The following is a 15,391-nucleotide window of genomic DNA, read 5'->3' on the forward strand; positions in this document are numbered from 1 at the left end:
TAATTGAAGCCTAATATCTGCAATATCTATTTTAAATGGAAGCCTGAATTTGATACAAGCTTCTCAGTTTATATAGAGTACTATAAGGTTACTGTAAGTGAGCTCCCAATTGCTATAGAATCTAGCAATAAAGTGTCAGGGCTTCTCCTGCCCTTGGAATTGAGTTTTCTATGTAGCATGGTCTTCTGTAGGGGTGGTAGTTAGTGGAAATACAGTAGAGTCCTTATCACCAAAACATTTTCTAACAACTTACAATTATGTTTCCCATTCCCAGTGATTCTCAAACATATATGAGCAATCCGTGTTCTTAATTATAAGCAGTATTTCCCAAGCCCATTTAGAAAATCAGGTCACCCTGCTGCTTGGGTCCATGTTTTCTGCCATATCTGCCAGAATTAATTCCCAAAAAAGTTTCCAGTCAGCAGCCTTTTTTTTTTTTTTTTTTTTTTTTTTGAGCCAAAATGCCACAGTAAACTTTTTATGACTACTATGTGAGGGTGTTACCTTTTGCCATGAACAGAAGAGGAACAAAGGTTTGGGCCCTTTTACAAGGAGGACATACAGTTAGGTAGGAAAGCTGAGGCCAGAATGCAGAAAAAGTCCTAAAGGGAACGCTTCTGGAAGCATTCCCATTTCTCTTCAGGCAGAGCTCTGAAACCAAGATTATGGTACATTTACTTAATTCCTGATGATTTTCAGCTCCCCTAAGAAAACAAAGGTTTTCAGTTTGTAGTGATACAAAGGCTGATGATCAGCAATGCAGGCACAAAGTGGCTCAGCAGAAATTCGTGCCACAGACAAACAGCAAATTCCTCTCCTTGGACTTTAATCCAGAAAAGCCACTTGCAGAGGAGGAGCAGCTCTGGGATGTGATATATCCATGTGCAAGGGGATTCTCTTTCATGAACTTGTGGTAAAGGAATATCACCCATATGTGATGGGCTTGTGATGGTAGCTGAAACTTAACAGGATGTGTAAGGAATACTATACTCTCCTAACTGATTTTTATTTCCATATATTATATAAGTATGATATATGGAAATAAAAAGATTTACCATGTTCCTGTCTTGTTAGGGCTATTCAAGGATGAAAGTCTCAGAGGATTAAAATTATGTTGAAGTATCAAAGCTTTTGGTAGCATTACTTCATAGTAAGAACTACTTGATTAGATGTAAACATGACCTAGATAGTCATTATATGGTTTTGTAGACTGTATTCTTATTGATTATGAAGGTCATATTCATTTGCTTCTCTTTGGAAAACACTTTGTTGCTGTCTCAAGATTCTTGAAGACCCTGCTATTGGCTGGAATCACAAACACAAAATCAGGTGTAATTTCTTCAGACCCTTTGCTGTTGTCACTAACACCACTGGTGTGTCCCCATTACACCCAGAGTCCAGGTGTCCTTGCAGCCTGTGTTTGCCACCTGTGTTATCTGTGGTAGCCTTCCAGGGACCCAAGGACTCCTTCTGGCCCAGTTTCAGTCAGATGATGTCTTTGCTGATGGACTGAGTTAGATGGAGCAGTGCATCAAGTGCCAAAGCCCGTTCCCAGGTCAGTGAGCTGTTGGGCACCTTGGAAGGGTGGAAGCCTGGCCTTTAAACCTGTGCATGGAACTGCTGACACAGATTGGATATCAATATTAAACCACATTATCCTCACTTTCATACAGGAGCATAACGTCCTTTCAGCACATAACTGATTCACTGTGTCCTGCATTTCTCACACCCACACAGCCCTGCAGGCAGCAGCTGATGTCACTAATGCTTTGTCTGAGGCTTCACCCAGGCTCCCCTCTCTGCAGGAGAGGCCAGGTTCTGCAGCTGAACCATTAGAAAACAATCTTATGTGCTAGTTACTCAAACGCTAAATAACACCTTCGGATTATATTTTTCTTAATATGCACAGGACTTTTTGCTTGTTCTTTTTTTTTCTTTTGCTTACAAATCCTTGTGGGATTTTCATGGTATGTGGAGTATCAATATGGGAAGAAAGACTATTCCCAAGCACTCAGTTTTTGCTCCCACTTACATTTTTTATGCTCCAGATACCAAGAGCAATGCAGCTGCTGTTTGGTTCTGTCCTTGTGCAACAGCACTGTTGATAATGTCAGAACTTGTCCGGCTCTGGTAGGAATTTTATTTTAAGTGGTGCGGGGTAAATCTTCTCACACTGGGTTTTTAGACAGATCTTGCTCTTTAGTATAGAAGTAAGTAGAAGGTGATTCTGTAAATTAGTATTTCAGGCAAAGTTGAAGTAAGCCTTTTTAAAAACAGAAGTGATTAAATCATAGAGTAGTAGAAATGGAGAGTAAGAGATCTGTTATGCTGTGAGAACTCTTGCAAATATTCCAGCTTTGTAGAAATCAGCTGAAACTGGATTCACTTGTGAACTTCACAGTGAAATCAGGGTCTTACCTGCTGCTTAAACCTATGGAGAGGAGTGCTCAGATCCAGATGTATCTCCACGTCACCCAGATTGTATTACCTCAGAACAGGGTTTGAGGCAAGGAGGAAACTGTCTGAATCACAGGTAAGGCACGTGGCCTGGCATGCATTAACAAAATACCTGGATACTTGCATGTAGGGATTACATTATTTTCTTAACTGCCTGAGAATGAGGAAAAGCTGCAGTTTGGAACTTGCACTTCCAACCTCCAGAAATTCCATTTTTTTTATTCGGAAGCCCTCTGGTTGCAGAGCCCTGGCCACTCAATATGTCGCATGTTCAGAGACAGTAACGACTTCCAGGCTTTTTCAGCCTGCTCCCCATAGTGTAGGATTACATGTTCCATGTCCCAGGACATCCAGCTGTTCCTTCCCCTTCCAACAGGGATACTCAATGAGAAATACTTAGGCTAATAATTTATTTTAAATAATTGCACTTGGGAAGAAGTGAATAGAAGCTTGCTTCTTTAGGGATGCATCAAAGGACAGCTTCTTGAACTGCCTAAAACCAATTGAATTTTCCTCTGTTCTGTGGCAGTACTGCATGTGCAAATGATTTGGAATTAGATTTAATGAGGGACCAGCTGTTACAATATTTAGTGTTGATCCCTTTATTCAAAATTACTTTTCAGCTGATACATGTTACACAGGGTCCTATTTCTGCATAAGTTAATAATTAAGTGTTTTCCCCTGTTCCTAGTCAGCTCTGATCCACTGTTGTTATTGGTGTGGCTAAGAATGGACTGGATTCTTCAGTACTTGACCCTGCACACTTGCATTTCAAGAATGTAAAATATACCTTAATGATGTAAAAAGTGCAGGTGAATTTATTTCTCTTAAATTCACCATAAGTGGTGATACAACTGTGGGTGATGTCACAGACACACTTTGGTTTGCTCAGGCCTTAAGGATGGGAATCCTAACAAAGCACATCTTTCAAATAAACCCCTATAAACTACTTCAACGCTCTTATCTCACACTGAGGATCCAATTCATGATTTCGTGGTTCAAAACAACTCTAGAAATCCAGAAATAATTTAGTTAGGTTTAAATTTTGCTGTATGCAGCTCTCTCTACTTCTCAGATATTGGCACAGTTCTGTAAACTGCTGCTTGTGCCAGTTCTGCTGAAACTTTGATGAAACCATTCACATAAGGTAATTTTTTGGGTAGGATTTCACCCTAGTCTGGGTCAAATATATAACTTACCTGTGGTGTAACATTATTTGGCAGATGTAAAAACTGAGTACATAGAGAAAAATACAGAGGGTCTGTTGAAATTACCAAAATGATGTTTCAACCTGAAAAATGAGAAAAGAAAGTTTAAAATGCTGCTTAGAGTGCACTCCTGTGTAGTGTCTACATATTGGAAACAAATTACAGTACCAAATCTAGAAAAAATAACTGGATCATCTACTCAGCACGTGAAAATTCTGATCCTGCCAACAGCTTCACCTTGTTTTCAAATAGAGCCTGCGCATAGTTAATTTTAAACAGATCTAAGAACAGGTAGTATCCTTCAGGAAATTAAAAAAGTAGGACTGTAATAATCTAAACCCATGCTTGAACATGGACAGTCTAGAGCTCAAATTAAGTCTTTCCTAAGCAGACATTATTTTACAGATTTTACCAGTGCAGAAGCATGTTTATGTATCAGTAATACTGACATGCAGAGCAGATTTGGCTTTCTTCTGTTTCTTACGTTAATTAGAGCTTTGTTCACTATTACATGAACTATTTCTGTGAATTTGTTCTTTCATCTTGTTTTCAGTTGTGCAGCCATAGTTTCCCTCAACACAGCCAACAGCTTTGCAGTTTTAGTCCAAACTTCTGTTTGGTTGCTGTTCTTCATTTAAGCTTAAAATGTGTAAGAAAGCCTCTCATGTAATAGGAAAACTTGCCATAAAAATGTATAAAGGTTTTCTTGGGTACATGTTTTCAAATTTAATAAATGCAGTTTTCGGTTATAATTTGAAATGGTCACTTTCTAGCCACTATTTCAGTTTTGTGTGCAAAAGAAATGGAGAGACAAAAAGAAAATCACCTTTTTTTTTATTCTCTTTATTTTACTTCAGCATTGTAAATATTTGCTGAAAGACATGGTTTTGGGGAAATCAGATCAAAAAGAGATTTGCTGCCTAGTTGCTGTAAATAATACATCTGGACTTCCTGCTGAAAGCCCCTTCCACATCCCCTAAAAGTGTACTGCTTGACGTCTGAATAGTGTGACCTTGTGCACAGCCTAATTCACCAACAGTGGTTTGATTTGCCTGGCCAGTGTTTTCAGTGTGTCGCGTGGATGATTCAGGGTTCTGTGGTCTCAGCAGAGTGACCGAGTGGTCGAGCAGGCTTGTTCCCAGGGTCAGGTGGCTCAGGACTGGGCAATTATCCACCAGAAACAAGGTGTTAGTTCGCTACCTCGCTGTTCTCTTGAGAACTTGCACAACTCTTCTTGCCGTTAGGTTCTGGGGATCCTTTCAAGATTTTTACAATGCTGAGACAAGAGGCTGGATTTTGCTAAGAGAAAATTCTGGCAGTTTTAGCATCAGTTTTCATAGGGAAACAGCACAAAACATGGGGATTTTGAAAGGTGATGTGTTCACAATAGCCTGGGTGAACTAGGAAATGGACTGTACAGTCTAGGAGTTTGGGCTATTACAGAGATACTGAAATCATCAGTAATTGCCTTTGATGGGAAAAAGTATTGTTGTGGAACAACTGCTCTGATCCCTGAGGAGTCAAATTGTCCACTGCATGAACTGGATATTTTAGGCTTCACTTCAGTTCTTTTAATCTTCATGTTTTACCCTCTCTCACTTGGACTTCCCCAATAAATGTACTGTGCCAGATCTTTGCACAAAAATAAGAGCATTTTGCCCAACAAACATGCAGGAAGGTTGTTCATAACTGTAACTAGAGCTCTGCTGTAGAGAGTTTATTTCATTAGTGAGAAATTGAGTGTAACACCAGATAAGGAGTGGCAGTGCAGCATCCTGAGAGCTCTCACTGCTCGAGATCAGGACAGTTAGCATCCCACATGCTCACAAATTAGACAAGATGGTTCCTAACAGTGATAGAAAATAGCTTGAAAGACAGGCTCGTTTTTGTCTTGCAGATTGGATGAAAATAAAATCCCAAATACAGGATATATTTAATTGAGGTAGGAATTTACTAAAGCTCTCTGTAGAAGAGGCACAGAGCACATCCAGTGGTTTAGTGGGAAAGCAAAGTGGTGTTACTAAATTGTTGTCAATAAACATAACATCCAAAAGCAGGTATAAGCTATTTTCAATTTCATTTTTCTAGTATTTTTTTTTTTTTTCTGCTTATGTTGTAGTTTTGATTTGATTTGCATTTGCATTAATGGATAAGGAAGAGAACACAAGTTCCTAAAGTAGGACTGGAATGAATTAGGGCTAGAATTAGAGACACAGAAGAGTGGTGTGAGTAAAGCTGGAGTTTTCTGTCAGTTATAAATCAAGCAAATTTTTATATTACTATTTTTCCAGGACAAAAAGCATCCGTAAAATACACTTTGGCTCTGTCATGGCTGTTTGAGAAGCGTGAATCCAATTGCTGTGTGTGCTTGGACACCGGTTTTGAGGGTTTTTTTTCTGGTTTTTTTTTGCAAGTATCCCCTTGGAGTGCATCTACTTTGTGCATGTTTGGCTAAAACTACAAAAACAAACCACTTTTGTTTTTATGGATTTCTGTACACACATCTGGTTCTGGTGGGAAGAGGAGGATTTGTTAGCTGGTGGGTTAACATATTTATGTGAATTACTTACAGCATTGGTAAACTACTGTCAACTTTGTTCACATTGCACAAGATACTCTGTGTTGTCTATTGCTGGTGTTATAACCTCGGTGATCCATGCATATCCTGTAAATTTCTGTAGGTTTTGTGTAAGAAATCTTGCCACCACTGCTTGCTACTGTAAATTCTTGTTTTGGAGCAAGAGGTGGCATTTGACTGTACAGCCATGTGTATTATATACTGCAACAGTCCTTGTTCTGTCCTCTGAACTCGCTGTCCACATAGAGTTGAAGCTCTGTTAAGCACGCTTAGTGGTTTCAGAATTTATTTCAAACAGCAGATCTATAAGCCATTTACAGAAAATATTAAATGTACTGTAAGAGAATTCAACCCAGTTCATATCCTTTTCTGAGAGCTCGGGGTTGGATTGGAGCAGGCAGCTGCAGGTTTTGTGGTGTCCCAGGTGCCTGTGCCTGCGCACCTGAGAGGTGTCACACCTGTGCAGTGTCCCCTGGCAAAGGGGTGCCCCAGGCACAGCACCTGGGCAGGCTGCTGCCTTACAAAGATGTGTGAGCTGGTTTGTCTTTTTTTATTCCCCACAAACTGCAGCAGTGCCAAGACAGAAGCCCATCTCCAGGGGCATACCCGAGGCACAGACCTGCCTCTGCATTGTGTCCTCATCTCCACCCACCGCAGGCTTTACCTGAGGTGGTGTTTTACGGAGATTTGAACTCTCTGCCTGGTAACCAAGAGAGAAAAATAACCTGAATTCTGGGACTCTGCATTCTTTTTTACAGTATTTTATGATATACAACAAAGGCCTGAAAATGTCTGTGTGTTCTTTGCTGGTTTCTGACATCAGAATTTCAAGTCCTGTCTAGTCTGAAAGGCAATGATGGGAAAAGTGAAGAAGCTTGGAAAGTTGAAGGGGATTCTTACTTGGATTACTTTAAATTCTGTGTTTCTATTGATAGTTTAATTAAATAAGTAGGCTAATCTTTAGAATCAAGGCAGTCTTAATGACTTTGCACCTTCATCCTTTCATGTAAGACTGAGAACTTGCAATAAGTGTTCCTCATGCTTACAGTCTGATTTGTAGATAAATTCCCTGTATTTCTAAGATTAAAAAAATATTTCTACAGTTACTTCATCCCTTTACAGAGAACAACAAGGCAATCCCTGTCCCATAATCCCAAGTATTTGTAGGTGTATTTTAGACAAAGAATGACTTTCAACATCATAAATGAAACTAATGTTCAATGTTCCAGTCTCTGGAAGTAAAGGAAACCTCAGTAATTTTGCAAACCAGCAAGAATGAAACTTGTCTATATAAATACTAATGTAGAAAGTGCATGCAAAACTTGATACTGCCTCTGACCTTAATCGTTACTATTGATACTATTGGGGATCTCACAAATGTGTGTTTCAGAACGCTGTATTTCTCCTCAGTGTGTGCTTCATCCTCATTACCGACAGCTCCTGCAAAGAGCCAGCCCACGCCGTAGCCAAGGCGTGGGGATGCAGAACTCCCACAGCACCATGGATACGTGGACATGTGTGCGTGTTGTGTTAGGATGAGTAACCACTCCGGCTGCAAACCCCTCCAGACCTGGTGTGTAACTCTCCAGGGCAGCCTCTGGGGTATCTGGGAGGGCTGCAGTCCCTGTGCCCCAGAGCTGCCTGGCAGCGCTGCCACCCCAGGTGGCTCCGGGGCCTTGCTTTGGGGGATCGTCATGAACTCAAGCCTCACTGTGTAACGTGTGATGAGCTCCTTGCCAGACCGTGAGCTCCCAAGGCATGGGTGGTGTGGGACACTGACCCAAAGCGTGTCTGGCTGGGAGCCTCAGACAGGGCTGTGACAGACTGGATTGTCGTGGTGATACTGTGCCACCACATCAGACTTGTTTCCGCTCCATGCTGTGGCCTGATTCATCCTGCCCTAATTTCAGCTGGCTAAAAATGACCAGCCTGGGTCTCGTGTGTGAGTCAGAGGAGGGACACGAGTGGAGATGCCTCTGGAAGATTGCATTATGGCATCATCTGCCCTCACCACTGATGAACGGCTGGAATTAGGTGGGATGAATCCAAGTGTGTACAATTGGCTTCTCACACCTCTACACAAAAGTGTATTTATTTGAGCTTGGAATGGGCAAGAATAATGCAGCTCCTTTGAACCTGAATCTGAGTGTCTTACAGATGACTTTCTGAATTCAATCTCAAGCATGAGATTTCTGCCCTGTAGTGCTATTTTCTTTATTTTTACTTCGATTTTAATGAACAGCTGTAGCTTCAACTTGCAAACTGTTGGAACATTTGTGGAGGGATTACCCCTGCCTAGGAATCCTCATCTTTATTTGTTAGAGAGAGCTTCCTTGTTACCTGCACTGATTTTCTTTGGAAGCAACACAGGGAGAAACCATTGCATAGATCAATCAACACCAGCAATAGCATATGCAGCTTTTAAATTCAGCTGTGAGCTTGTAACTAAGGTATTAATGTTCATACTTTCCAGGTGTGGCTAAAGATTCCTTTCCTGAGAGCTTTAAGGAATAAATCTAGGAGGTCCTGGTTGAGGATTGTGAGAATACATGTAGTAATGGCAGTTTATGATAAGTTTTTGGGGGGGAAATGTGCGATAAACGTGTTGGGATTTGGTGTGCTGGTTTGGAGATGAGGGAATATCCCGTTTCAGATAGAGCAGATCTGCAGGCAGCGTTACTGTGGGTTAGCAGAGCCTGCTTCCAGCAGGTTCCTCCTCTGGTTCCCCTTGACAGCTTCCCCATTACCTGCTGGTACGAAATCCTGACAGCAGTTGTGCCAGTTGTTGTGGCGAGCTAAGGAACAGCTCAGGGTGAAAACTGAGATGTTGTAGCTGCACCTTTCACCTTCATCAAGTGTCCACGTTCTCAGAGCTGGGCTGGGACAGCAGTCGCCTCCACAGCTGCCCTGTAATTTTATCACACAAAAGTGGATGTCACTTCTTATGAGTTTAACAAGAGCAGTATTGATCCATTCACTTTATTTCCTAAGTTGTGAGTCATTTGCTGTTGGAAATGATACAGATCTTGTGTAGCTGTGAATAGAAAAATTGAGATTTGTTTCTTATGATGAGCTGGTACACTTCCTGCTCTGCTGTTCAATATTTTTGAGTGCTGAAGTTAACCAAAATGCTACTTTCATGGATTATCTCAGCCTCAGCTCTGCATGAAAATGGGCATGAAATTCCAGTTGCTGTTCCTGGTTTCTCTGTGAATTCTGAGCCAAAGGTAAAGCAGTGGGAAATATTGTTGTGGCAGCCACTTACTGACAGATTTTCAGATGCATAAAGCCATTCTGTCTGTCGCCTGACAGTGTTCCAGTTTTCTCACTGGGTCACCATGTTGTTGTCAGCCAGTGGAGGAAAGGTGGATGAGCTCACCACCTGGGAAGAGTAGAAATGTAGCAAGCAATGAGCTATGTTCTCCAACAGTCCTTTATTTGTAGAGCTTCACTTTCAATTAACATTTGTACCTTCAGTTATTATTGTACCATTCACTATCTTGAGGTGGTATGAGCAGAAATTTATGAATATATATAATTTACCAGAAATATAGGCTTGTATTGTGCCTTTGTAATTCTCTTCAGCTTCAGTATGTATACGCTACGAGCAGATGAACTTCCTCCCTCTTTTGGGGTGTTCTTTACTACAACAGTAGCTGATGGCTTCATCAATACTGGCTCTTTTAGTCTTCTGGGGCTAACATTTCTGTTTTTTCTGAGTGAAAACGCCATAGTGCCCTCAGCAGACATAAGCACAATGACATAACACTGCAGTGCATGCTGTCTCTTAGCTTCTCTCTACACGTGCTTGCATGTTGGAAGATCTGAAGAGCTGTGTAAATTGCTACATTATTTACCCAATACAGGTGGTTTTCCGCATCCCTTTTTTGCTCAAAACTCCCATTAACTCAGAAGTTAGTGATGGCTCAAAGGGGGGTTTTGGAAGCACAAAGGATGCAGGAAGCAACTCTTCAGTAGTTTACAGGCTGCTATAAATGTCTTTTCAGCAACGAAATGTAGCATTTTAGCAGTAATTTCCTAGTGAAAACACTGAGCGTGCTTATCACTTAAGATTTTAAGAAAAAAGTGTCAGACTGTGTAATTGTATCTCATATAATTTTGACACTTAACCAGTTTTATCTATGTGTTCATGCTATACCAACCAACACAGACCTGAAAGGTGACAGCCATGTTTTTGTTACACAAGAAGTCACAGTTTTCCAGAGGTTCTGTTTTGATTTTTTTGTTTCTTTACCACATTTTCACTGCAGAGGTATTTTTCTATATAGTTACCTGAGGCTTCCTTTCACCAACCAAAAGAGTCTGTAGCCCTCTGCACTGTGAAAGGCAAAGCTCTTGGAGAGACACGGGCTTTGCACTTGCCCAGCAAATTAGCAGAAATTTCACCCAAGCCATAAAAGCCTCTTATGTTAATCTCTGTTTATGTAATTAAAGCAATTAGGGATAGGAGCTTCAGGAATAATGAGGTCTCTCTATCCTCCATTTACACTCTCTGTGCTTCATAGGGATTTAAGGGTTCTTTTTTCAAGGCTCAGCTGTGTCTCTTCAAACCAGTGCAGTCTAAGCATCGTGTGAGATGCAGTTTATGGAGATAGCATTGGAGCGTGAAAGATTTACTTCTGGTAGCAAGGAAAAACTTGTGTCCCTGTGGACATGGACACTTGCAAACAAGTCTGATACCGAGAATTAAAACAAATGCGTTCACGATGGTACCAGTACATCAGACTCTGTTCTACAGTGGGGTTTTTAGCTTTTGTCATTTGTATTTTATTTTGTGAAAAAAGGAGTTGGGGGGATCTCAGATCACATGGGGAATATTAGAAGTATATCACTCAACAATCATTTTATAAAGTCTAACTTCAAAATGCACTATGATTTATTACAAAAGTATATTTTCTTCTGTTTTTCGACATGGTGGTTCCATTTTGTGATAAGTTAAACTCAGCAGTTAATTTGTTGCACTGCCTGGCTGCATGAATTCATCCAGTGTACATACGTACCTGTGCAGCATTACTTTTGGGGTTTGTATTTGAATTTGCAGTATTGATTATTATTTTTGTATTTTACTTTGCCTCTGTTATTGGAATTGTAGTAAACATAATTTATACATATGATTTTACAACTGTTTTGCAACTGAAAAGTCTCCTTTAAATTGTAAAGTTTTATTGATGGATACTCATTAAAATGGTATAAGAATTATATTAACAATTGTTTTGTGTTTTGATGCTCTCTGTATATAAATATATGTCTATTTATCTGTTTAATGGTGCTTGTGTCTTGCAATTTTGGATACATTTTAGAATAAAGTTTCATTTTACAAGAAGTAGTTGTATTTTCACAAGCTGTGTCCCAAAGAAACCTGCAAGCAAACACCTTTTTCCATAAATAACTAAGATTATGAAAGAAGCATACAGAAAACATTTATAACTTCAGGCAGTAACACATTTGTTTCTAGAACATAGAAGTATGCTGTCTACCAAAATGCACAGCTCTACACTGCAGTTGATTTACTGCAGTAGCTGACATCTGTATTTAAAACGTTCCCAAAATGATGCATTTTCGAACACTTCTTGCCAGCTCTAATGGCTTTACTGTACAGATTTATTCACATCTAAGACTGAGCTTGTCGTTTATTAACTGGAAAAGATGCACAAAAGGTGCTTCCACAAAGGCTGCCTTAGGTCCAGCACCCCGGTGATTCCACAGATGCTGCTGTAGCTGTGCCACAGAAAGTACTTTTCAAGTGGGAAACACTAATAATTTACCAACACCAAACCCACCACACTCTTTAATACATTAGCCAGGAAATCTCAAAATTAGTAAAATCTGAAATTAACAAAGCAAAACCACGACACAAAAGTAATGTTTCTACCCGGTTTCAAACTGAAACCACCGCACTGGGGCCAGCAGCTTAATTTCTCTTTTTCAGCTATGAAAGGAGACCAGTACTGACTTGGCAGGAATTACCTGAGCACCAAAAGCTGTAAAACACTGTTTTAGTCCAATGGAGGCTGTGTAAGAAACTACAGGAGTCAGCTTCAGTGGTTCCTTTGCAGTCCATTACGCTCCTTTAGCTTCTATCTCTGTAGCTGGAGGGCAGAGGAAATGCAGCTTGTGAAAGCAGAGAATCATTCGGGAGAGCTCATTTTGGAGTGCGAGTTCCCTGGCTGCACTGCCCAGGTGCGTCTGCCGTGGGCACTGCTTATTTGTATCCCTGTTCCCCAAAGGACTCCCCCTGAATTAATCCTTCCCTGAAGGCCAAGAGCTACGTGCACATCAGAGGTGTGATTTTGAAACAGCAGCTTTCCCTTGCTCCAGCTGCTCCTCTTTGCCCTCACCCCAAGCACACGCTCCCCACAACGCTGCAGGTTTTTCACATGAGCAGATTTCGATTTTTCTTTGCCCCCCCGCCCGTGATTCCAGCAGCTTTGCAGCTCCTCATCTCACAGCAAACAAGAGATCTATACCAGGCCAGGCCCCTCATCACTGGGACTGTGTTCAACAGAACAACAAACAGCATTATCCTAGGGAATGCCTGAGCGTGACAAGGTAAACCTGAAAACAAATTACTGGCCGAGGCAGGCAAAATGTAAGGTAAGGGTTTTTAAACAGGAAAATGTTTAGTTCTGTTTACAGACCTTTTCTTCTAGCACCTAGGATCCACAGTGTGAGAAACTGATAATTTGAGGTGTTGCCATCTGGATGGAGCAGTTGAGGGAGGAGAAAACACTGGGTGCAAACCTTTTACGGACCCTCTTCAGACAGCAAGGCCAAGGTGTCTCACTGCCATGACAGTCTCGCTTTTCCCTTCACAGAAGCCACAGAAGGAGAGAAAGGCCAGTAATTTAATTTTTTTTCTTTTTTCTTTTCTTTTTCTCCTTTTTTTTTTTTCTGAAGCAACAGAATGAAAATAAATGTAGGGAATAGCACAACATTCTGATTTTCAGAGCCAGTATCTTCTGAAATGTAACAAGTGAGATGATACAGCCATGGTGTTGCTTGATAAAAAGAGTATGTGCATAGAAACAGAGATAGTGCTATAGCAGTGCAGTGACAGTAACAGACCATGTGGGAAGAGAACCTCTACTGCACCGACAAACTCGGTTAAAATTCAAATTTTCCTGGCTGTCACAGGCTAAAGCTGGATGTTTAACAATGTTTAAATGAACAAGTGTTCACGATGTAAACTCATGGGAACTTCTGAGAAACACGGGAAGCCCCCTCTGGAACTGTAATTACCAAGAGGAAGGATTGTAAGGAAGGGCTACAGAAAACAGTCCTGCTGCTGCATTGAAACCACGCAGCACAGTAGTCAAATACAAGCCTTGCATTCTTTCCTGAAAACCATTTTTGGTTTATACCCTCTGCTACATTGCAGTAACACATCTGCCTCGCCAACAGCTGACAAGCCCAGGCACTGAGCATCCCCAAATTGGCTGAGCCTTCTGCAGCAATAACACTGTGTCAAAAGTAAAACCTTGACCTTCCTGACAGCTCAGAAGCGATTGCTCTGCTCTTCCTCGGCAGAGCTTGTATTTTCACAGTGTGCAAGGGCAGCAATATCCTTACCAGCCATGTGAGAAGGAGGAGGTAAGAGAAGGAGCTCTCTATGGGCTCTTGAGCTGTTGACTGCTGCAGGAATATGTGACCAGGGCCATGGCCACAGAGGTGGGAATCAAAACATCCATGCTGGAAGTGCCACTGTTTCCACTGCCTCTGGAATGGGGAACGTGTCTACCCTGGATGCATCTGCTGGGATGTCAAATTGGTAACAACACCAGAGGGCAAGACTCCAAAAGAGAAATAAAAATGAAAATATGAGCCAGATTTGAGGCATTTCAGTGACACTGGACACACCAAAGCCAGCAGTGGCTGGTGCCAAGCCATGAGATTGCCTCAGGAGTCCTGGGGCAGGAGTGGAGGGAACATCCAGTCCCTGGTGCCCTGGACATTACCAGCATCCCCTTCACTGGAGCTGCTCAGCTTGGAGAGGTGAAGGCTATGGAGAGACCTGAGAGCACCCTCCAGTACCTAAAGGGTCTAAAGAGAGCTGGTGAGAGACTTTGTACCAGGGCAGGCAGTGGCAGAACAAGGGAGAATGGCTTCAAACTGGTGAAGACTGGTGAAGGAATCCCTGGCACACGGTGCCCAGAGCAGCTGTGGCTGTCCCTGGATCCCTGGCAGTGCCCAAGGCCAGGCTGGAGGGGCTGGGAGCAGCCTGGGACAGTGGGAGGTTTAAGTTTCTTACACAGGGTTGGGATTTAGGGTCCCTCCCAACCCAAACCACTCCATGATTCCCCTCAGCACTGGCAGCCCACTCTCTCATCCCCAATACTCCCTTACTCTCACCCCTGGTACCTCAATCCCCTCAGCCCCAGACACTTCTTTCCCCTAACCCCAAGCACCCTCTTCCCCTCAGCACCTCACCGCCGGCCCTACATCCTCACACGCCCTTTCTCCTCATCCCCGGCCCTCCTTTCCCCTCAGCTCTGTCCCACTCTTTCCTTCATCCCAGGTACTCCTTAATCCCTCACCCTGGGCTCCCTTTCCTCTCATACCGAGCACCCCTTTCCCCTCATCCCAGCCACCCCTTTCCCCTCACCCCGGGCTCCCTTTCCCCCCTCCCCGGGCTCCCTTTCCCCTCATCCCCCCACCCCGGGCTCCCTTTCCCCTCATCCCAGCCACCCCTTTCCCCTCACCCCGGGCTCCCTTTCCCCCCTCCCCGGGCTCCCTTTCCCCTCATCCCCCCACCCCGGGCTCCCTTTCCCCTCATCCCCTCACCCCGGGCTCCCTTTCCCCTCATCCCCTCACCCCGGGCTCCCTTTCCCCTCTCCCCGGGCTCCCTTTCCCCTCAGCCCGGGCTCCCTTTCCCCTCATCCCCTCACCCCGGGCTCCCTTTCCCCTCTCCCCGGGCTCCCTTTCCCCTCACCCCGGGCTCTCTTTCCCCTCAGCCCGGGATCCCTTTCCCCTCATCCCGGGCTCCCTTTCCCCTCATCCCCTCACCCCGGGCTCCCTTTCCCCTCATCCCCTCACCCCGGGCTCCCTTTCCCCTCAGCCCGGGCTCCCTTTCCCCTCACCCCGGGCTCCCTTTCCCCTCATCCCCCCTCCCCGGGCTCTCTTTCCCCTC

General features: G+C 43.0%; 1 long non-coding RNA gene across 3 annotated transcripts; it reads right to left on the reverse strand.

Moving 5' to 3' along the window:
• Positions 1–9,073: 9,073 nt before the first annotated feature.
• LOC128821989 (uncharacterized) lies at positions 9,074–14,591 on the reverse strand. Of its 3 annotated transcripts, none has more exons than XR_008441303.1 (4): positions 13,834–14,591; positions 13,006–13,071; positions 12,232–12,353; positions 9,074–9,150 (listed from the first exon to the last, which is right to left on the reverse strand). It is a non-coding gene; the product is annotated as an uncharacterized LOC128821989 (long non-coding RNA). The 3 variants fall into 3 exon arrangements; XR_008441302.1 differs by lacking the exon at positions 9,074–9,150 and adding an exon at positions 11,453–11,623; XR_008441301.1 differs by lacking the exon at positions 9,074–9,150 and adding an exon at positions 11,453–11,982.
• Positions 14,592–15,391: the final 800 nt, after the last annotated feature.

Source organism: Vidua macroura, chromosome Z, assembly GCF_024509145.1.
Source record: "Vidua macroura isolate BioBank_ID:100142 chromosome Z, ASM2450914v1, whole genome shotgun sequence".
In the NCBI taxonomy this organism is placed as follows: Eukaryota; Metazoa; Chordata; class Aves; order Passeriformes; family Viduidae; genus Vidua; species Vidua macroura.